The 23,215-nt window shown below is 41.2% G+C and overlaps 1 protein-coding gene across 2 annotated transcripts in view; it reads right to left on the reverse strand.

The window, feature by feature from the left end:
- LHFPL3 (LHFPL tetraspan subfamily member 3) overlaps window positions 1-23,215 on the reverse strand; it is a 231,767-nt gene that overhangs the window by 3,864 nt on the left and 204,688 nt on the right. The window lies entirely within an intron of this gene.

Below are 23,215 nucleotides of genomic sequence, written 5' to 3' on the forward strand. Positions count from 1 at the left end.
AATGAAACATATTCTGTTCTTGTCTTCTATCAATGAGAAATGGCTGATGGACATGACAAGATGTTTTCTGTTACACAAAGTTTTTGCATCAAAAATCACACAGCTGATCACTTGCAAATTCATCACATGGGCCTCTGTGCCAATGTGTGATATGAAAAGATGATTAAGGTTCTGTTCTGAAACCCATAGGTCCAGCCAAAAGGAACACCAGCTAGTTCTAAACAGGAATGGAATTAAAAAAACACCAGTATGCTGCAAAATTCCTCAAGGCAGGGCATCCTAACCAACAATACAGAAAACTTCAACTTGAATAGCTCAGCTACAAGAAGTCACCATCGCCCTAGGAGGTAAGCATGACAGAAAGGGCTGCAGAGCTTTTTAAAGAGAATGGAACAGAACAACTGAGCAGTTGGGTAATTTGGACAATGTGGCCATCCCAGACCCTGCATTGATTAACAGGGATTCATATGACAGTTTGAAAAAAGGAGAATAAAAGAAAATGAGATGGGTTTTCAAGGTAACTCCTATGAAAGGAACCTTCAAAGATCTTACACCACATGACAATGTACAAGCACCAGAACAGTACGGGGAACATCTGCAGAGGTTCATGAGTTATTTATGCTCTACGTGGCAGCAACTAGGAATCTCTGACATTTATTAAAGCCCCTCTTTCGTCTATATAACTCTCACATGTAAAACCTTTGCAGAGAACTTATAATGCTTTCAGTGTGCTACAACCCTTGAAATGGAATTTCAAAGCTGTCTGTGTTTAATAAAACATAGACAATGCTTAGAATTAGAAAATGGGCTATAAAGTGTTTTACAAAGGCCCTCTCCCATACATTTGGACTTCAATCCAGTTATGCTTGCCCATCAAACCAGACAGTTATGCTTGCCCATCAAATCATATAAAGCTGCTTTGCGTAACCTGCTTTGTGAAAGCTCACTGTCTCCTGCTAGGTTTGCTGGTCATCTGCACCCTCATTGCCACAGGGTGTGCCAGTTTTTTTTCTGGTGTTCTTAGCCTCTTTTCCCTAGTGTCCATTTACAATAGATCATCTTTTTTTTTAAAAAAAAAAGCCAGACTAAAGCTCCAAGAAACAAAACCTTCACTAGTTGTCACGATATATCTACCTCAGGGATGCTATCTTGAAAGTTCTGGGAAGGAACAGCACTTCTGGCAGGGTGCTTGGTGCATAACAGGTGTATGGAAGTCTCAATGAAGCCTCACTTGGTCATGCTGGTTTTGAATAGACCATGAAAACAGCATATCTGATTCCTTGTCTATGAAATTCAGTGACTGGGGAAATCACCTCGGATGAGGTCATGACCTTGTGCCTCAGCCTGTTTCCTCAAAAACCCACACTGGCATTCCCTTACATGCCTCAGGGCTCTTAATTGCAAAGTTTATTAGTTTGTTTATTCTCCCTTTCCAGTGCCAAATTCCACAGGCTTGGTATTCCAGCCCTGTAGTAATGAAAGCCAGTTCCTATCTAGCCCCTTCTCTTGCCCTGCCTGTCAAGACACCTTAAGCATCCTTTTGGTTAAATTCAAAGTTTAAGCTGAGGCCTTGCTGAAAACCATGAAAGCTTCTCTCTTTGAGAACTCAGATCAAGCTGCTTGGAGCTTCAAAGAGTCAAATAAGGGAGACAAGAGACAACCAAGGTGCTGATCAGACCATTAGACCTGGCAGTTTCAAGGCTTCTTAAGGCCACAAGAATCTAGGAGGATACTTTCCATCTTGTTAGTGCCTGAACTCATGGGTGAGAGAAGGTATTCACTTAATTGAACTCAATGCAACTGCATTGACTGGTCCAACTGGCAAATTCACCAGATTTGGTTGAATCACCTGGTTGGCAATATAGCTTGTTGGTCAGGTTACATCATTAGATTGGTCAACTAGAATCAGGCCAATATGAGTCACTAAGCATAAAGGAAAGATTTTTCCAGTTTTGTCCTATGTCTGCATTACATCTGACTTCAGGACACTTCTTGATCCAGGGGAAGGGTCAGCCTGGATCAAGAACCAATGCCTTTGGTTGTGGATTTCTGCACAACTTTATAATAAACCCTACTTATATTTTCTGGTGTTTTGGGGCATCAGTTCAGTACTTTAGCCTATATTGGCTACAACTACCAGAGTACTTGTTTTCTGTAATTCACTCTACCTTATAGGGTTGACTTTCTTGTTCTTAGTCCTGGGAGAACTAGAGGATTTGACCCTTGCTCTCCAGTAGCATTACCCTATGGTGGGAGGACTTGCACTTCAGGCTTTTTGTCTTGCTCAACTACCATTTAAATAGGGACTTGGTTTTAAAGTCCGTTGACACTATCCCTTCCTCTTGACTTGGCTACTCCCCTTACTTTTTGGGATATTCCCTTTGGCTTGCCCTTTTCTCTAGGCTGTTGCATCCTGTGCCTGCTTCTTATCAAGGCCACCCCCAGGCAAGGAGAAGCCTTCAAGGCCCAAGTGTCAATCTGTTCCTGAATCAGTCATTGGGGCCCCATAGGCAAAGCCCTCCCTGCACCCCACTGATTTATAACATCTCACAGTTCCCTTACAACTTGACCGTCCCTTGGCAGGGCTTGAGATATCTGTGATATGTGCATTATCCCTAGAAAAAAATTGAAAGAGTTTTTCTAGCTCCCAGATTTATTAAGTTTAAAGAGGAGTGGTTATAAAGAGCCAAAAAATTAAAAGAAATTATTTTTTAAATATCCAGATCCATTGTATTTAATCGTCAGTCGTTTTGAGTAGCCAGTTATTTCTAAGCAAATGGTTTGGTTGTGCCTTTTGCATTTAAGGGTAACCATTCTGCATAGCAATGCTACAAAATTATGGCAATCTATTCCTACATCTGCAATATTCATTACATTGTAATCCAAATCAATTACTTGAAACTGAATAGGCAAATAAATTCGTGATATTTTTGATTTGGCTCTTTCTTGGCATCACAGAATGAAAAACACACAGTTGTGGCATGCTTTGTTTTAGACGGGAACTATTATTTTTCCGAGTATGAGTGACAGTTCTTTTTTTATTGGAAATCATGTTCATGCGGCTCAAAAAAAGAAGACTAGCTGTATGCTGAATAGTTTGGAGGCTCATCTGCTGCAGTAGCCTGTAACTGTTACAGATTATCACAAAGAACTGTTTGTGAGGTTATACTCTTAATTCATCCTTGCATTTCTTTTCATGATGGCTACTGCAGCACTTTACTGACAGGTCTCATCATTTATTCTTTGAAGATATTGGACCCCACAGATCCATGATGTTATTCAGTTGTTCATGGTGAGAGCTTGGAAATTTCTATAGAAGATCCCTTGATGAAGCAAATTTCAAAACACACAGAAATCTAGAGAGCTAAATAAACTGTCAACCTTGCACCTTGCTCTCCTTTATCTTTTCCTTGATCCAACACAAGGTACCTTCCCCTGATTATTACCTTATCCTGAGTCATCTTTTGATCTACTTGTAATATCAGAACATCTGCAGGCTAAGACAAAATAAATTTTACAGTGCAATTCTACACAGAAATACACTCTGTGACAGAAATCCTAAAACTTGCTAAGGCATGACACCTAGAGCATCTGGGACCCTAGATTACTTTACAATAAAGGTATTGAGGTCCATCCCACACTGGACTGTCCTGGGAGACTTAATCCCTTTTGGACAAAGGACCAGCTGGTTCAGACCAGACCAAGTATTTGACATGGAAGTTCAGAGCCATTACCAGGTGCTTGTAGAGGTGGAATACGGCCCTGATTGGCAAAAGTGGCCTCTGACACTAGAGATTTGAAAGGGACTGGAGAAATCTCCTTGCCAGTCTTAGAAAGGAGCTGGTTTAGATCCAACTCCATTTAACATAAATATCTGTACCATTTCTTGTTAACACAAGAAACTCTGCACAGGTTCTGGGGAACCAGATATAGCATAGGTACAGCGCAGCTGTATTGCTTTTCATTTGACTATCTCTGAGTTGCAGTTGCTGCGTGCTTTTCCCTGTACCTTGTGTGCTTCCCCCGCCGCCATCTCCTTTTGAATCCATCTCCCTTTTTCTTTTGTTTTTTCTCTCTCTCTTTTTACAATAAACTTTTTTATAAAAACATTTTTGGCTTCATTAAGTACAATCGATCTCTTTGGGATAGTTACTTTAATCTTGCCTCCAGGTGTTAGACTGCAGGGTGCTACCAGGCTGGTGATAAGTTATTGCAGGGAAAGGCACCCTTTGCAAGAGCGCCAGGGATGCCGAGTGTAGAGGGGGCGCGACAGCGTCGTCGTCGGGGCGGCTGCGTTGTCACCGCCCCTCTCGTGGGGAGTGCCAGGGGACCCCGTGCTACTTGCCTGGGGCTTAAGGTAAGTGGGGAAAGGCCCTTAGTTACTAGTCCTGAAGGGATGTCCAGGAAAGCAGAGCTGAGGAGGAAATTGGCCAGTAGTTCTGCAAGCAAAAAAATAAAGGGGCTCACATGCAAGTAGGAGTGACAGTACAGATCCAGAGCAAATACATGTTGTGATGCTCAAAAGATCAGTATTTATATTCCAAAATAGGTCCTGAGGCATTTTGAGATAAGCCAGAGAACAAGCAATTTATTGCCTATTTTCTTGAATACTGATTGAGTGGAAGGATGGGTGATGCTAGGGTGTGTAATGGTCTGCTCAGAGCACTGATTAAATCACCTTTGAGTGACACAATGGTGTTGAGCTAACCCCACTGTTAAGCCAGGCATGCCTTCAAGCCAGGAGAAAGATTCAGCTGATAATCACTTGACACACAAGATCAGGGGTCCCCAAACTACGGCCCGGGGGCCAAATGTGGCCCCCTGAAGGCATTTATCCGGCCCGCCAGGCATGGCAGCGATGGCTCCATTCATGTGCAGTGGGGGCTCGAGGGAGAGGAGGAACTGGCCCCAATGGCCGTTGATTGCAGTTACATGATGGCACCCCCAAATCTCCATGCATTTTCTGACCCAGAGTTGGAAACCTTACATGTGGCAACGCCTAGCTTGCTCCGGCCCTTCTTCCTCTCCAGCTACTCCCATGTGTTGCTCTCCAGGCTTTCTGTTCCATACCTCACTCACCATTCTGGCATCAGCCAGGCTGAGCGAATCGGCTTGCAAGCTGGCTGCTAGGGAGGAAAGAACCCAGGAAGATACCTGATCCTGGGTTAGATGGAATGTTTCATTGGGAAAGTTCTGCCTTTTTTTTTTTTTACAGGGGAAGGTATTCCACAGCCTCCCCTAAACAATATTTGGAGCCCACCCTGTACTTGACATACTTTGGTCACTGTTCTAAAAGTACAATAGACCATGACAGAAAGGCTGAAAGGTGAAATCAAACATTTTACAATCCCCATTTTGTGCATAGCAGAATTTGTTCATAGTTTTTTTTTTTTTTTTTTGTAGTCCAGGCCTCCTCCATGGCACCAACAGTCTGAGGGACAGTGAACTGGCCCCCTGTTTAAAAAGTTTGGGGACCCCTGCACAAGATGGACCCCAAAACTCTCCAAGTGGCAACCATTTTGGTGGGAGCAGTGCCCTCCTCTGTTGCCAGTCTTTAGCCCCTATGCCTCCATGAGTTCCCTTAATGGGAGGAAGGGTCTGACTGCTCACAAAAGGGCGAATCTATATCTGTTGAATCAACATAACTTTATTATCCTGCAACTGTATTTACCAAACCCGCTACAAAATGCCTCTTAAAATATATTTGTCATAGTTACCTGGTAGCAATTACTTAGCTCAGGTGCTTGTGTGGCTCACAGATGACATAAAACATGGTCATAATAGGGGAGAAACACAGATATTGGGTCAACATTCTATCCTTAGACACAGAGTCAGCCAAAGAGTTTTTGCTGCCCTAGATAAACAATGACTTTGGTGTCTTTGGCGTATGTACACAAATATAATGAAGTATCAACTGGCAGATGCCTAGAACTGCAAGCCTAAGCAAGCTTATCTGGGAATAAATTTCCCTGAACATAGTGGGGCTTTTTTTCTGAGTAGCCACCACTGACTGGATGAATGCTGGTTTGGTTCCCCCTCTGCCCTGCACCATGGACCTCCGGACTGCCTGAGGTCCTCCTACTCCCCCTCAGAGCAGTAGCGAGGGGGACCTGTGCCTGGGGCATGCATGTGCCCTGCGCCCTTTCCCCTGCCTCGCCCCCGCCCCGGCATGTCTTCAGTGTGTCACGCAACCCCTTCCCCCTTGGCGCTATACCATTGCTCCCCCTGCCCCAGCACCTTAGGCTATTGCCTAGGCTTGTTCATGGATAGGCCAGTCCTGCTCAGACATGCCATACACACATTCCATAGTTGCACGCTTGTACCTGTGAAATTAAGAAATTATTGAAAAGTATAGACAGCCCAATGCCCCCACAAGGGCTACTGGACATGGAAGCCCTCTCTTTCTCTCTCTCTTGCTGGATTCTGGGATACACAGTGAGGAAAGGGCATCATCTTCAGCCCACTCCTCCCAGGTTATGATCTTTTAAGGATGTGTGGGAGGCCAGAACAAGAATGCTGAAGTAGGCAAAGCAATATCTGTGTTATGAATCGCCAAGGAGAAGCTCAATCAGTGTTTTGTATTGTTTATGATCCTACAAGGTCTGCCAAATGGTTGAGCTGCTTGTAAAAGTAAATGAAATCATTGCAAGTTTATATGGTTGTTTTAAATTGCTTGGACTTTTCCTGGCAATTGTCAAAGGGCTTATGAAGACTGTATCTTTAGGGACTAATAAGAATACTGGGTTTCTTTTGGACTCTAAATTCCTCATTCTGAAGGCATTCATGGGAATTGAGAGTTTTTGGCATTTCTGCAAAGAATGTGACAATGACTTTTCTTATTAGATTGCCTTTTCTATAAAATTGTGCTTCTTGGGGGTTATCTTTCACTTTCCAGTGAAGGCTGCAAAATGATGGCTAATAGGACTTTTATGGCATCATCTAAAGGCCAAGCTTGCCTCATGAAAGTAACAATGAACTTCTAACATCAATATTTTTATATGAACTCATACAGAATCATGCCTGTTTTGAGATTCAGATATAATTTAGGTAAGGTGGTGGCAGCCCCCATTGCTCTGGGATGCTGAGAACAACATATTTAAATAATGTTGAACCACCTGAACAGGTGATGTAAATCCTCTGCATAAGAAATTACATTAGACAAAAACTAGGCTGGTTTATTTGCCAAAGTCTCCCTAGCTAATGTATGTTTTCTCCATTTACATTTTAAGAAAATATTCTTTCCCATCAACATCTTAATATTTGTCCTAAGGAAGGAACTGAAAGGAACCCCATGGGACAGAATGCTGAGCTGCAGTACTGCAGTCAAAACTCTGCTCATGACCTGAGTTCTGTCCCCATGAAAGTCAGTTTCAGGAAGCTAGCCCAAGGCTGACTCAGCCTTCCATCCTTCTGAAGTTGGTAAAGATTTCCATGCAGATCTGTCCCGTGCTGGTGCTTTTCAAGCACTGCTGGGCTTCAGAAGTGCCAGCCAAGGAAGAGCCATCCATATCCTGCATGTGGGGCTGATGAAGAACTATCATGAACTATCCTCTGCTTCCTTGCTTATGTAGTTCTATCAGGATATATCCCCCCTGCAGGGCTTGAGATGCGCTAGAAGGGCAGTTCTCCCTCTCCCCCCCCCATTTCTCAATCCCCTGAGGGCTTTGGAAAGAGAGTGGGGGGAACTGAAAATGTTCAGGTTCAGGTTTTTATCCGGAATATTTTCAGTAATAGCTGCATAAAGCCAATGAATGCTGAAATTTTCCTGGTTAAAAAACCCTGGTGCTTATGCCTAACACATTCTCACCCCATCTTATTTCACAGAGTTGGCAAGATGATAAAATGGAGGACAGGAGGACAATGCAAACTGCTTTGGGTTCCCACTGGGGAGAAAACCAGGATATGTGAAGAAAATACCACCACATGCATCTGATGTAATAGGATCTAGCCCTCAGAAGCTTCCCCAATAGCACATGTGCTCCATTATCAAGGGGTCACTAGGATCTTAAATGGGAAAAGGGGACTATTAGGGGAGAGAGAGAAGGATGGTATAAGATTATTTCCTGCTCCTAATGATAAGCAAGGAAAAGTTCTTCATGCTTTTGGTTCTCAAACAACACTGCCATCTATTTTTATACCAGCAGGCCCTACATTAGCATGTCTTTGTTAAAAATAAACATCTTGCAAATGCAGTTCATTATACAGCACACTAAAGGAGATTGTTTTAAAAGGCAAATTGTTTTATGCAAATAGTCACTCCATGTGGTAGCCCTGAGCTGCAGGTATAGTTTTTCAATGTTGTCAAAGGTGGTTTACAAGAGAGTGCAGAACTATTCATCCAGCTTTGGGTTGAGAAATACCTGGAGATTTGGGGGATGTAGCCTGAGGAGAGCCAGGTTTGGAGAGGGAGATCTCATAAGGGTATAATGTCACAGACTCTACCCTCCAAAGAAGTCATTTTCTTTCCAGAGCACTGATCTCTGTCCCTTGAAACTCAGTTGTAATTTCAGAAAATCTCGAGGCACAACTTAGAGAAGTGGTGGCGAACCTTTGGCACTCCAGATGTTATGTACTACAGTTCCCATCAGCCCCTGCCAGCATGGCCAATTGACCATGCTGGCAAAGACTGATGGGAATTGTAGTCCATAACATCTGGAGTGCCAAAGGTTCGCCACCACAGGACGTTGACAATGCTACCTTTCACTCATTCACTAAGGCCCATTAAGCCCTCCTCTTCCTTCAGCCAAACAGTGCTCCGGATAACAAACCCAACACTCAAAACCCTCATGTGGCTCTTAAGTAGTAAGGAAACATCTAGACCAGCTGATGCTCGGAATAGATTAATGTGTGAAGCCGGCCTTCTATAGTATTGTCTACTCCGACTGGCAGCAGTGTTCCAGGATCTCAAACAAAGAAAGGTCTTTCCCAGCTCTCAGTGTAGGTACGAGGGACTAAAGCATGTCAAATGTATGCCTTACTAATGAACTATGGCACCTTTTCCTCTCACTCATGTTCTAACTGAAATTCCTATGAGCTTCAGAGGAATTTCAAAATTCCAGAAACAGTTTAAAAATCATAGATACATTGGATTGTCTTATAAAGCAGTTGTTTAATGAATACAGAAAAAACTGATTAAGTTCCTATCTGATACCGATTCTTCAATCACCCACAATATCACACTATTTGTTCTGGCAACCAAAAGAGGTATGATCCAAATTTGTTGAGATGTTAGTGTAAGTAATATATGCAGTATGCTTTGGAATTTTACACCCTTAGAACTTTTGTTTTATAAATAGCAATATGTAACAGGGCTTTTAGACATTTTATTTGATATTGTGGTATTGTTTATGATAATTCTAAGTTTTAAAAGTTGCTGCCCTGAGCGTTGGGGAGGACGGGATATAAATAAAAATAAAAATTAAATTCATAAACTTATTAAATAATTATAAATGCTTGATGAGAAAAATTGTAAAGGCCTAAGACCAAATACAATAGCCTTTGACTGACTGACTGATATTATAAAGAGATTAATCATGTATCATGACAGAGTGTAATAACTGTCATAATCCTTATAGTCCAGTGTTTCCACATACCTTATATACTTGCGTTTAAGTCTACTTTTTCAGCACATTTTTTGTGCTGAAAAAAGCCCCTCTCGACTTATACGCGAGTGAGGGTCCCACTTAATTCTTGTGTGGTGTTCCCCCTCTCCCGTCTTCGCTCTCTCCTGCCTTCTTCTCTGCCTTCCCCCTTTCAGCCGCTTTCTCTGCCTCTGCTTTGCTCTCCTCTGCCTTCTTCTTTGCCTTCCCCCTTTCAGCTGCTTTCTCTGCCTCTGCTTCGCTCTCCTCTGCCTTCTTCTCTGCCTTCCCCCTTTCAGCCGCTTTCTCTGCCTCAGCTTCGCTCTCCTCTGCCTTCTTCTCTGCCTTCCCCCTTTCAGCCGATTTCTCTGCCCGTGCCTTCTTCTAGGCGGCGGCCGACCCCTGGCTCTTGGCTGGTGACAGCCAGTCGACCTGGGTGAGCTGGACAAGCTGCGGGGTGGAGAGGTTGGTGGCAGAGACCTTGGGATTGGTGAGATGGGGGGTCAGTGGAAGAGACCCCCAAATAGCGCCCAACCGTATCTATTTTTATTTTTGAAATTTACCAGTAGCTGCTGCATTTCCCATCTAGACTTATACTCAAGTCACACAAGAACACATGAACACAAGAACAAGCCCGCTGGATCAGACCAGAGTCCATCTAGTCCAGCTCTCTGCTACTCGCAGTGGCCCACCAGGTGACTTTGGGAGCTCACATGCAGGATGTGAAAGCAATGGCCTTCTGCTGCTGCTGCTCCTGAGCACCTGGTCTGCTAAGGCATTTGCAATATCAGATCAAGGAGGATCAAGGTTGGTAGCCATAGATTGACTTCTCCTCCATAAATCTGTCCAAGCCCTTTTTAAAGCTATCCAGGTTAGTGGCCATAACCACCTCCTGTGGCAGCATATTCCAAACACCAATCACACGTTGCATGAAAAAATGTTTCCTTTTATTAGTTCTTATTCTTCAATAAGTTTTCCCAGTTTTTTTGTGGTAAAATTAGGTGCCTCGATTTATATTCGGGTCGACTTATACACGAGTATATACGGTAGTTGTAATCCGATAACAGAGGATCATTCTGGAACTGCTCTGAGCTGTAAAAATTAATGAAGAACACTAAACATTTGTCACTTTGGGTCCAACCTTGGCAATCGGTTCTACTAACAGAGTTGCAGAAGGAGTCTTCCTCTGATGCAAGATTTTTTTGGAGAGTCTTGCACCAGGGCAAGGCTCCTTTCAGCAGAGGGAGGCACCTCCAGGAGCACAGCAGGTCTGTGGAATCCAATCCATTATATTCATGAGTTGGAGAGGAGTGACAAAGGGTGGGGCTGTAGCTCAGTGGCTGGTCATCTGCTTGGCATATAGAAGGTTCCACACAGTGACGCAGGTATAGATTTTTATGGGGTGGGCTTGGGGTGCGCGGCCATACCCCCCCACCCCTAGGGGCATGGCCACACCTCCCAAGCCCCACCCCCACCCTCAGTGCTTATAAAAGCAGCTCTCTGAGGCCAGGGACAGCAGACTCCCCTGCCCTGCCCTGCCCTGCCCTGCCCTGCCCTGCCCTGCCCTGCCCTGCCCTGCCCTGCCCTGCCCTGCCCTGCCCTGCCCTGCCCTGCCCCCCATCAACTGGGCTCCCAGGTGGCAGCCGGCAGCCCCTTCTGTCCTCCCCTCCTGGCAGAGGCGTAGCTAGGGAAAATGGAGTCCGGTGCAAAATCTGAGTTTTGCACCCCCACTCCCATGGGTGGCTGCTGTGATGCTGGAATCCACCCCCAAACAGCATCACTTTCAATGGTTTTAAACTAGAGAGCCCAGATTCTCCTTTTGAATCCACCTTAAAGGGAGAATCTGGGGTCCCCAGTTAAAACAACATTGGAAGAGATGCTGTTTTGAGGTGGATTCTCCCCCACCCTGAAACAGCATCATTTTCAATGTTTAAACTGGGGACCTCACATTCTCTCTTTAAATCCATGCCCAAGGGGGTGGATTTAAAAGGAGAATCTGGGCAAATTGGGGGGGCTGCTGTCAGGGGTGCAATTGTTAAACTAGCAGCATCAAACTTTCAGGGTATCTTTAGGAGACTCTCCTGATGATACCACCCAGGTTTTGTGAAGTTTGGTTCAGGGGGCACCCCTATTAGCTCCCATTGGAAACAATGGGGGATGGGGCACCCCCTTTGGGAATCCATAACTTTGGACCCCCTAAACCAAACTTCACCAAACCTGGGTGGTATCATCAGGAGAGTCTTCCAAAGAATCCCTGAAATTTTGGTGCTGCTAGCCTAAAAGCTGCACTACCTACAGGCCAAAAACTAAAAAAACACTTAAAATACAAAAAACCCACAAATGGGGGGGCGGAGCTTCGGACATGTAATGGGGGGGGGGTTGAATCAGGGAACTCCCCCTTACCTATGTCCTTGGTCCGACATTCAATCTGTGGAATCTCCTGTTAAAAGAATCCAGTAGTAGATAATGCAGACAGTTTTCTACCTGAGATCCTTGAGAGGCCTCTGTCTCTCAGAGGCCCCTTCTGTACAGCACTGGGAGAGCAGGTTACAGGCACTCAGGCAGGATAAAGTAACCTGCTGTCCTGCTGTCCCATTCGCATGCCTCCATGCAGGCAGTGAATGGAACCCGCGGAAGCATTGTAGGCTGTGGCCACATGGAGGTGTGTCTTTTTAAAAAAAAACCTCACCTCCATGTTGCGTAGCTGCACAGGGAGGACCTTTAGAAACCAGGAAGCACTTGTGATCGAGTGGCTGCAATCCGCATTAAGACTCACGAATCACTGATAGTACAATTCTTGAAAAACCTGGGGGGGGGGGGACATGGGGTGGACTCGTGTTAGGAGCAGGATCTGTGCAAAGTTCCCCCCAACACGGGTTTTATACTGTGGTTAGCCCGGGATAAGTAGCCTGTGTGGAAGAGGCCAGAGTGCGGAAGGGGACAGTATGGACCTTCAGGGATCTATGATCTGATTCTGTATAAGGCAGTTTCATATATTTGTATGTGATCACAAACCTTAACACTTTTAGTTTGAATACTGGTATATGCTGGAACATAGTTCTTGAATACACAAATGCACACACAATAAGCTAAAATTAAGATAATGTCACATTTGGAAAATTTTGCAAATGTGTTTACGCCTTAAGAATAATGGGGCTATTTGGAATGAGTGACAGTACCTTTAAGACCACCCTCCTATTGAGGAAGTCATGTCCAAGGTCTAAACTAAAGGGACGGTGCTCAGAAAACTTGGAGATAAAGTGTGAAGTTCTTCTAATTAGCTAGTACTAAATTCTCTTATGAAAACATACATTGCTGCCTCTTCCCTAGAGAGCCTACTACAATAGGAATATAAATCACCTGGACTGATAGTTCTGAAAGCAATCTTTGTACCACCTCTGGGTTACTCCAGCAATTTAAACATAGATTAGCAATAGCATGTGGTTCAACACAGTGGTCTTCAAGGCATGGGTTTGGGGCTCCCGAAGAGCTCCCATAGGATAGTTGTATTTTTGGCTGTCTTTTGGAAAGACTTCCTGGTGATGGCCAATATGTAGAAAACAGAGGCACTGTGCCTCCTGCCTTCATTTGCATGCATGCTGAAAGGAGTATCAGGACGGGTTACTCAGCAGCAGAAACAATTCTTTTAGAGTTCTAAGTCTTGGTATCTTCCTCATTGCAGTACACCTATCAGGGCTCGACTTATACTCCTTAGCCCCAAATCCTGAACTACTGGCTGTGCTCCTGGATAGGGTCATATAACTCTGTCCCCTCCCCTCCTTCTGGCTATATGACTGTGATGCCTGCAACTCAGCTTGTCTTAGGCTGCAGCCTGGAGGTCTAAGGTGGGTTCATGCTCTGAAAAGACTGAAGATTACAGGCTTAATGGGATAAGAATGTAATAACTCCTTAAGAAGGCTTCTGCAGTTGTCAGCAAACAGGTACAAGTCTAGCCGGTTTATCAGATCTTTCTTCCCAGGACTTTCCTAGCAAAGTCAGTTCACATCACAGTGTCAACCTTTAACAGCAAACTTCCCATAAGATGGCAAACACTCTGTGACTTTGAGAATCCTCAATGAAGCTGCACCAGCTCTTTCAGGCTTGCCCAAGGCTGCGTTCTTCATTCCAAGCATTTCCCTCCATGTGCCTGCCACTCCCTCCTCCTCTAACACTGCTAAAGGCCACTCTCCCTAGATCACAGCCAAGATAAATGTTGGGAAGGAAACCCACTTCATCTTAGCATTACCACTGCAGTGCAAACAGTAAGACCACACCTAATTTTAAGAGAGATGATGGTGATCCTGTCGTATACTTTGAAGGCATCTCAGAAGCCTATGGTGGAAACAGTAATATAGTTGCATTGGCAAACCAATCTTTTTCTTTTCTCCATTTTGACATTGCTGATGTTGATCCTCAGAGAAGGTGCAGAATTAGCATATTTGAAGGACAACCTCTCCTTAAATGAAGCAATGCACTACCTTGGTTTAGCCCAAGAATCCTGTCTCATAGTGATCTCTCTGCAATGGGCAACATTCCTCTGAGCCTTTTAGGACATACTAAAGGACATTTTTTCAGGAGAGTTTTCATCTAAGGATTTAGATTTGTTTTTGAGAATTTCATTTGTCTTGTTTTTTTTTTTAAATATTTTTATTGATATTTCGGAATTATTACAGATTTATATTGTATACTTTATATACATCCTCCATATCATTTTTCCCCCTTTCTCCCCCCTCCCTCCTTCTTCTTCTCTTCTTTAGATGCGCAGCAGCAGGTCCATTCTTTTCAATCTTCTTGTCCATTTTTCTTCTGTAATTCCAATTTCGTTTAGCCAGTCTTTGAATTCCATCCAAATCTCCTTCATATCCTTTTGTTTTTCTTGCCATATTTGATTTCTTGACATTGTGTCGAAAATTTCTAATTGTATTTGCTCCCATACATATTCCAACCATTTCTGCATTGTCCAGATTTTTTTGTCCTTCCACCCCAATGCTATTACTGCATGGACCGCTCTAATCATGAATTTGAAAAGTTTTCTTTTTCTTTGTTCTATTATAGTATAATCCACTATACCTATAAATAGTAAATCTATATTTATCTTTATTTTTACCTTTACATATTTTTCTATGTATTTTATCACATTTTCCCACATATTTTTTACTTCTATACATTCTAGCCACATATGGGTATATATTGCATTTTTTTCTCCACAATGCCAACATTTCGGACTGAGCCCATTTATCATATATGCCAACTGTTTCGGTGTTCTATACCATTTTAATATTAATTTCTTCTCTAGTTCTGCATATTTATCTATTTTTTATTTTATTCATATTATCTATAATCCTTTTAATAAGGTCTATGTCTTTCACTCCATCTTGTTGCCATTTTTCCATTATGATTCTTATCATGAATTCTTGATCTTCTATCATGTTTTTGTATATAACTCCTAATATTTGTCCTTTCTTTCCTCATATATTTTTATACAACTTTTCATTATACACTCTTCCTCCCTCCTGGAGGCTTTTATCTTTTCCCAGATTCCTCTTAATAGTAACCAGTTTTCTTTACCTCCTTTCTCTATAAAATTTGGAAACGGTATTAATTCTCCTCTTTCATTGTACAGTTGTGCTACCTTGTATATTCCTTGTCTGTGTAGAGTTCTTATTGTTTGTGATACTTCCTGTCCAACCATGCTCGCTTGAGTGGTGCAGCACCCAGTAGCCCTGGCATCCATTTTCCCTTCCATTTCTCCCAGATTTCCATTAACACCTTTCTAGGGCCTTTTAATTTTTGTCTTTCTATTTTTGAACAACTTGAATATATTCCAAAGCTACCCGTGTTCAAGTTTATTTCATTTTCGAACTTCATCCATCTGTCTCTTTTATCTATTTGAATTCCCATCAAACTTTTATTTGAAATGCTTCGTAGTATTCCTGTAATTTTGGGAGCCCCCAGCCCATTAGTTTTTTAGACATATAGACTATTTTATTCATCACTCTTGGTTTCTTTTGATTAAATGCCCATAGTTTAATTTTCTTGTCCCATTCTTCAAATTGTTTTTTCTTAATCTCCAACGGCAAAGTACGAAATAGATAGAAGAGTTTTGGCATTATACACATTTTTAATGCTACTATTCTCTTAGAAATAGATAGATTCTTCCCTTGCCACTCCTTTAATTGCTTCATTATTTTTTTCCATATTAGCCGTAATTATATTTAAACATCTTTTCCTTCTTATTTGTTAATGTTATACCTAAATATTTAATCTTCTTCTTCACCATTTCTTTTCCTAGTAGTTTTTTTTTTCTATATTTATTCCCAGGATTTCAGATTTCTCCATATTAACCACCAAACCAGAATGCTTTTGAAAGTCTTCTAATATTATTTTTAATTCTTTTAAAGTTTCTACAGGGTTAGTTGTTATTAGTAATAAATCATCTGCAAATAAGTTTAATCTTATTTCTTCTTTATTGATTTTATAGCCTTTGATCCTACCATTATTTCTAATTCTATCCGCTAGGTATTCCATTGCTACTACAAATAATGATGGAGAAAGCGGACATCCTTGTTTCACCCCTCTTTCTATCCTAATTTCTTCCGACCATCCATTATTTATCATAATCTTTGCTTTATTGTTTTTATATAATTCTTTTTAATATCATTATTAATCCCTTTCCAAATCCCGTCTGTTCCATTATTTGGAATAAATATCGTGGCTAACTGTGTCAAATGCTTTATAGACATCTAATTTTATCATGGCATATTTTTATCCTTACCATGTTCCATCACATTCAATACATTTCTTATGGGATAGCTACTATCTCTATCCTTCACGAATCCGTATTGATCTTGACCAATTATTTTTGGTAATATTACCTTTATTCTGTTCGACAATATTTTAGTAAATATTTTATAATCCTGGTTTAATAAACTTATAGGTCTGTATGATTCAACCTGTTCTGGATTAGCCCTGGTTTTAATATAGTGATTATTTCTGTTTCTCTCCATGTTTCTGGTATTTTCTGTCCCTTTAATATCTTATTATATAACCTTTGTAATTCAGGTATTAATATTTCTGCCATTTCTTTGTAATACTCTGCTGTAAATCCATCTAAACCAGGAGACTTGTTGGTCTTTAATTCTTTTATTACTAAGCCTATTTCTTCTTGTGTTATATCTTTCTCCATGCTTTGTTTCTCCTCCTGTGTTAGATCTTTTTTATGTATTTCCTCTATCCTTTCTGTGTCTATCCTTTTAAATAATTTTTGATAAAATTGTGCAAACCTTTGTCTAATTCTTATGTTTCCTGTTATTCTTTCTTTGTTTTCACTTATTATTGATTTAACTCTTTGTTTTTCTTTCTTTTTCTTTAAATAATTGGCTAGTTGTTTCATTGACTTTATATTGGTTCTTTGAAATTGATTTTTTGACCCATGTGTCTTTTTTCCATAACTCTAATTGATCCAATTCCTCCAGTTGTTTATTTAGTAGTTTTAATTCATTATAGTCAGTTATATTATTTTTGTTCTGTAGTTTGTCTCTGCAGTCTTTGATTTTTTCCACTAATTGATGTCTTTCCTTATTTAATGCCTTTTTTCTGTCTTTTTTGTATTTCTATACAATACCCTCTCATTACTGCCTTCGAGGCATCCCACAACATCCCGTCAGAGACGGTGTTTCTATTTTCTAAAAAATAGTTTTTCATTCCTTCCTGTAAAATCTTCTTATTTCTTTCATTCTTCATTAAAATATTGTCATATCTCCATCTATACTGTGTGTCCTCTTTTGCCAGTCTGAGTGTAGCTACCACCGGAGCATGGTCTGACCCCCACTCTTTGTGTGTCTGAATCTCTACACATTGTATAGACTCCATGTTCTTTGTCAGAATATAGTCTATGTATGTAAATTTTTTATGTCTGTTAGAATAGAAAGTTGGTTGTTGTGATTTTCCCGTCTCCTCATACATATTAGTTATATTCCATTGTTTAAAGCCCTTATAAGTTCTCAAATCCATATTACAGTCTCCCACTATTAATGTTTCTCCTTTATATTCCCTTTGTACTCTGTTAAATTGTTTCTGTAGGAAACTCTTTTGCTTTTTGTTAGGTGCATATAAGTTCATTAGTGTTATTTGTATCTCATTAAGGAAACCTTGTAACAAAATCCATCTCCCATTTTGATCCTTCAATATTTTTTGCACTTGTATGTTTATATTATTTTTCACTAAAATAGCAACACCATTCTTCCTTCCCTCTGCCCTTGATTCACATAAGGTTCTCCAGCCCGGTAGCTTTATTAAAGGAGCAATATCTCTCTTTCTTTTATGTGTTTCTTGGATGCAAACCAAATCCCAGTTTTCTTTCTTAACTAGTTTGGCTAGTTTAAATCTTTTGAAATTGGAATTTAATCCGTTAATATTTACAGATACAAGTTTTAAATCTCCTGCCATAAGTAATAATTTTTGTCTACTGTTTTCGGGCCTGCTGCTGTTTCATATTCATTCTTTTTTTTTTTCCCTCATTTTCCCCCCTTCTCCCCCTTCCCAGATGTTCTGAGGAGAGATTCCTCCCTCCCACATCTTGGATTTTCGGCCTCTGCGGTCTTCCCTCCCCCCCTCCAGCATATATTCTTAGTCAATTCTCTCTGTTAATGGCAACCAAACAGTTTAAAAATTCTTATAACATTCCAATAAAAAGATACTTCTAAATACATACATATCAACTAAATTGCATCTTACAACCTATTTTTCCCTCAGAAGAGAGTTTTCTGTCTGGGCATTCCGCCCATTTTGATGTTTACTGAAACAGTGTTAAAGCTAGATAATACTATTCAAAACAAATGTCTGGGAACCTTTCCCAGATTGTTAAAGTAAACAATGTTAGAGCAGATTACTGTTTTAATATCTTCCAAAAACTACATACAAGAGTTATTTTAGTTAGTGATTGTTATTCAGTTAGATTCTATTAGTACTTAGAGTGAAATGTTATATAGCCATTTAAAAGAATTTTTGAAGAAGTCTTGGCTTATGTTATCTTTCTTTGGCGCTTTGAGCGTCTGGTATCTTGTGAAGTGGCAGCCTGGTCCTGCAAGTCATCTTCTTCTGCAGCAATGTCTGTCTGAGGGTTCTGCAGCTTCAAGGAGAGACCCAGTTTATCCAAGTTGTTGTGCCTCTCTTGGGGTTCTTGCTATATATTTCTGATTGTTTTCAAAATGTAGGATCGCCATTGGTAATATCCATGAAAATCTTCTATTTGCTTTAAATAGAGCGTTTGCATATGGCATTAGTGTTTTCTTGATTTGCAGCGTTTCTGGTGAGAGATCTTGTCTCACAAAAATTTTCTTTCCTTTATACATCAAAGGCTGAGCATTTCTCAGCTTCTTGTATGGTAAATGTTTCTTTGATCTCTTCTGTGGTACATTTGAAAATAATGTCTGGAATTCTGTTTCCCTGAGAAAATCCTCTGTGGGCTCTATCTATCGATTCGATTATCGTTGGAATGTTTATAGAATTGAGCCACTGTATTAATTGGTTTTTATATCTGTTTCGTCCTCCATTCTCGGGACTCCAATTAAACGAAGGTTTGTGGCGTCTTTGTCTATCTGAGAGGCTATTTTTGATTTCAAGAAGTCAATATCGTCAGTGTTTTTCTTTATTTGTTTCTCGTTTTTAATCACTCTCTCCGCAGTGTTAGAAAGTTTCTTTGACATGTCTTGTATGTCTTTATCAATTGCAATCAGGTTGATCTGTGTTGTCTTAGTAAAGTCATCAAAGGAAGCCTTTATCTGATTTGTTAGCTCTGACAAATCTGTTTTAGTTACATAAGTTTCCTTGGGCGCCATGTTTTTGCTTCGCCCTTTATCTTTTTAGTATTTTAATTGGACTCACCGGTTTGTTTTTCGTCTCTTCAAAGCTGTCCGATGTTCTCTCTTTTGAGTTCTCTGTTTCAAGTTGATTATTAGTCTTTATCTTCTCTTTTATGCCATTAAATCTTTGTTGTTTGCCGGGAGGGTGTCGAAAAGCGTCTAATCCTTGTCGGACATGCGCAGAAAAGCCCTTCATTTGTCTTGTAGGCCATTCCCTGTTCTTTATAGAATAGCTTGTTGTCAAACTGTTATGCACACTTGGGAGGATTCTGCACAGGGCAAATATTATGGGTATAGGGAGCAATACAAACCATTTGGGGTGGGTGCACTTTGTACACTTTGAGGTCTCGTCCTCAAAATGAGTTTGGCCCATTTTATTTCCCTCAATCCAGGATTTTTGAACATCGCCAAAACAGTGATCCTCTTGCAAAAACCCAGGTTGGAGCCATTCTTGTGCGAATAACCAGGCAGGAGGGGCTTTATTTCCTGTGCCGTCCACTGTCAGAGAGAATCTGCCTACCATTCTGTGCAGATCACCCAGAAGGTTGCGGGCAGATTCTCTGAGGACCTATAGGGCACAAAGTCCACCAAGTATGTTTTCTCCTGATGGCAGCAAGTATGACCAATTCACAGCAACATTATTGCCCTGACGTTGCAGGGAGGTCCCTTTTTTTATTTGGCGTGTTGCACATGCACAGCTATGCAGGTGCAGCTGATCGTATTGTGAGACAATTGGCATGGCTGCGGGGGTTCATTACTGTATGCCTGTGCAGCTACGCATGAGTTACAGGAAATAAACAAAAGAGAAGCATCTCTGCGTGAAGGCATGAAAGCAACCTGGATTGTTTCCATGGGCTCCAATCGCTGCCTGCGTGGCATGCATGTGAACGGGAAAAAGGAAAACAAGTTCCTTTATAATGACTGCAACATGTCATACATTTGCTGTGCGGAATCCACCTTGGTCTTTAACTTACTGGTTGTGAATATTTTTAAACGAACCAACAAACCATACTTTTTTGTGAAGTCTGAAAACACTTGCTATGAATAGTTGGGTTTATCAGATGTTGTTCCAAACTCTTTTGCAACATTTGCCTGATCATCAGTCTTACTGACATTAAAGAATTATTACCCTGAAGTAACTGGCTAAAACCATTTTGTATTTATGAAAAATTTAGCTAATTGAGGTCCCTTCTGTGGTGCCTGAAATGTCAGCTCTGAGCTTCATCTTAGTCACACCATTCAGACATGCCTGAACTGGCAATATGTAGAAATACAAACAGCATTTGCTGATCAATGTGTTTTATGAGCTGCTATTAGCTGGTGACACACAGCAAACTAATTTATTTCCAGCAGAGGGCACCAACACTCATTTTCTTCGTAAGTAAGATTTTAAACATATAAAAGTTGACCTAAGAAATTCATTCATTCATTTATTGGATTTATAGATCACCCTTCCCTGAAAGGCTCAGGGCGGTGAACAACGGCAAATATAAAATATAACTTTAAACACAGTATAAAATAACTTTAAAATATAATATAAAGCCAGCTCAAACCCCACTTAATAAAATCAGGAACTATGTAATATCTGTTGGTGGCATTTTCTTCCCCCCTTCCCCCCCTTGCACCCATGGGAGGCCAGATGCAACTGGAGTGGTGTTCTTAACCAGGCTGGCCTGTTAAATGACATACAAACACATGTGTATGCATTTACAAATTCTAACATTTATTTACATATAAACCTGTAATATTCCTTTCGCTGAAAAGGCACTCCTATTTCTCAGATGAAAATATACAATATTAAACAAAGAACATGAAAGGCATGTAATTATGAGGCCTATTCAAATTTCTTTGCAGTGTTATTCATCAGCTTCATATATCTAATTCAATACATGTTAAAATTCATCCTTAATTCATTTAACCTTGGATGTCATATGGAAAATCAGTCACATTACTTGGAATTGACATGTGTGTTTTTTATTTGCAGCTTTAGCCAATTATCCATGCACTGCTTATATATCTGTTGTCTCTTAATGTTATATCTGTTACGGAGTAAGATTGTATCTATATCAGGGGTGCCAACATTTGTTTCTGGCAGGACTTCCTGGGCCTTTACTTACAAAAAGAAAATAAGAAAGAAAGCTTTTTTTGGTATTGAGGTGAAGAGGTAGAGGAAAGCGTTATCTGCTGATATTTGTTTGTCAGGTAGCTGTTAAAAGGCATGAGGGTGCTGCAAGGAAAAAATGCTGGCAAATTCAGAGTACAGCCACTATCCTAGAAATCCTATTTCCAGACCAACGGACCATGCAATCCAGCATTTCATTTCCTGCAGCAGCCAACCACTGGCCTTGGAAAAGAACTGTATGAAAAACATGGAGGCCAAAGTTTCCCTCCTCCTTTGATGTCCCTTGAATGAGTATTCAAAGGTTTTCAACCCCTGAACATTGAGGTTCCACTAACCAGACATGACTAGTAACCACCAACAAACTGATGCTAAGAATTTTTCCAGTCCTCTTTGGATGTCATCCTAGCCAAACAGCAGCATGAAATGCAATTGAGGAGGTACAGTGGTGAAATGGTGGAAGGAACTGTCTGCAGGTCATGGATCACATCATTGTTGAACTCAACTACATGAAATTAATTCCTCCTTCTTCCCATCCTTTTATTGTGTGAGGTGGCATGGAGAAGGCTTGAAAACTGTCCTGCTATTGCTGCTACAAAGGTGGGAATCCACCCGCAGGCATTTTTTAATGGGCTGCATCATGTTGGGGCTACCACTGGCCCTTCTCTACCCTGGGTCAGATAGATCAGCATCAGGTTCAGTAGAATGCAGCTCTATATGCTAGAGAAGTAATAGCATGCCTGACAACTTTCTCTCTGTTACAAAACCAGGAAATGGATCACTAACTGGGACTGAACATGAAATTATGTGCTTAGTGCACAAGCTACTTTGGAGCTGGGCCATAACTGGCAACAGCAGACAGATCCTTCCAGCACATCTAGATAAGGCAGCAATTACTCATGCTCTTGGTTTAGTGCTTACAAACTAAATTGCATGCGTGGAATGAAGACAAAGTGGGCTTCTGAGAAAATTAAAGCAGATATTCTGGGCTGTCTCTATACTTTGTGAGCTGTTGAATTAAGGTTGCGCTACAGAAGACATTTGCAACCAGCTGGGAACCAGTTGGGAATGATTGCCTCAGGGCAACAATAGCACAATAGCCAAGGAGTTGTGGATGTAGTCCTGTGGCGTTGGTTTGTGGTGTTGTGCAGACACCATGACATATGCTGCTCCAGTAAATGGATAGACAAAAGCATCGGATATTGTGCATCAATTTTATTGCACAGATTCAGAGAATCAGATTCAGAGAACACTGGAATGGAAACAATCCATCCTTAAGCTGTCTGGCTTATCATGAAGCATTCCTGTTTCAGGATTTATCATAATCGTTTTTGGTGCTCCTTCATTTTCTTTTAAAAATTATCATGAGGCCATCCTAGCCAGCATGGTGTAGTTGGATTCGATTCCCTATTCTACCACAGGAAGCCTGCTTCGTGACCTGGGGCCATTCAAAGTTCTCTCAGAACTCTCTCAGCTCATGCAGAGGCAGACAATGGCAAACCATCTGTGAATGTGTCTTGCCTTGAAAACCCTATGGGGTCACCATGAGCACTAGCGTAACGTCCATTGGGCAGGATGGGCGGCTGCCCAGGGCATGAGACCGTTTAGTCACGTGGGGGGCATGCGAGGGATGTAGTCACGTGCAGAGGTGGGAT

Source organism: Sphaerodactylus townsendi, linkage group LG06, assembly GCF_021028975.2.
Source record: "Sphaerodactylus townsendi isolate TG3544 linkage group LG06, MPM_Stown_v2.3, whole genome shotgun sequence".
NCBI classification, from domain to species: domain Eukaryota; kingdom Metazoa; phylum Chordata; class Lepidosauria; order Squamata; family Sphaerodactylidae; genus Sphaerodactylus; species Sphaerodactylus townsendi.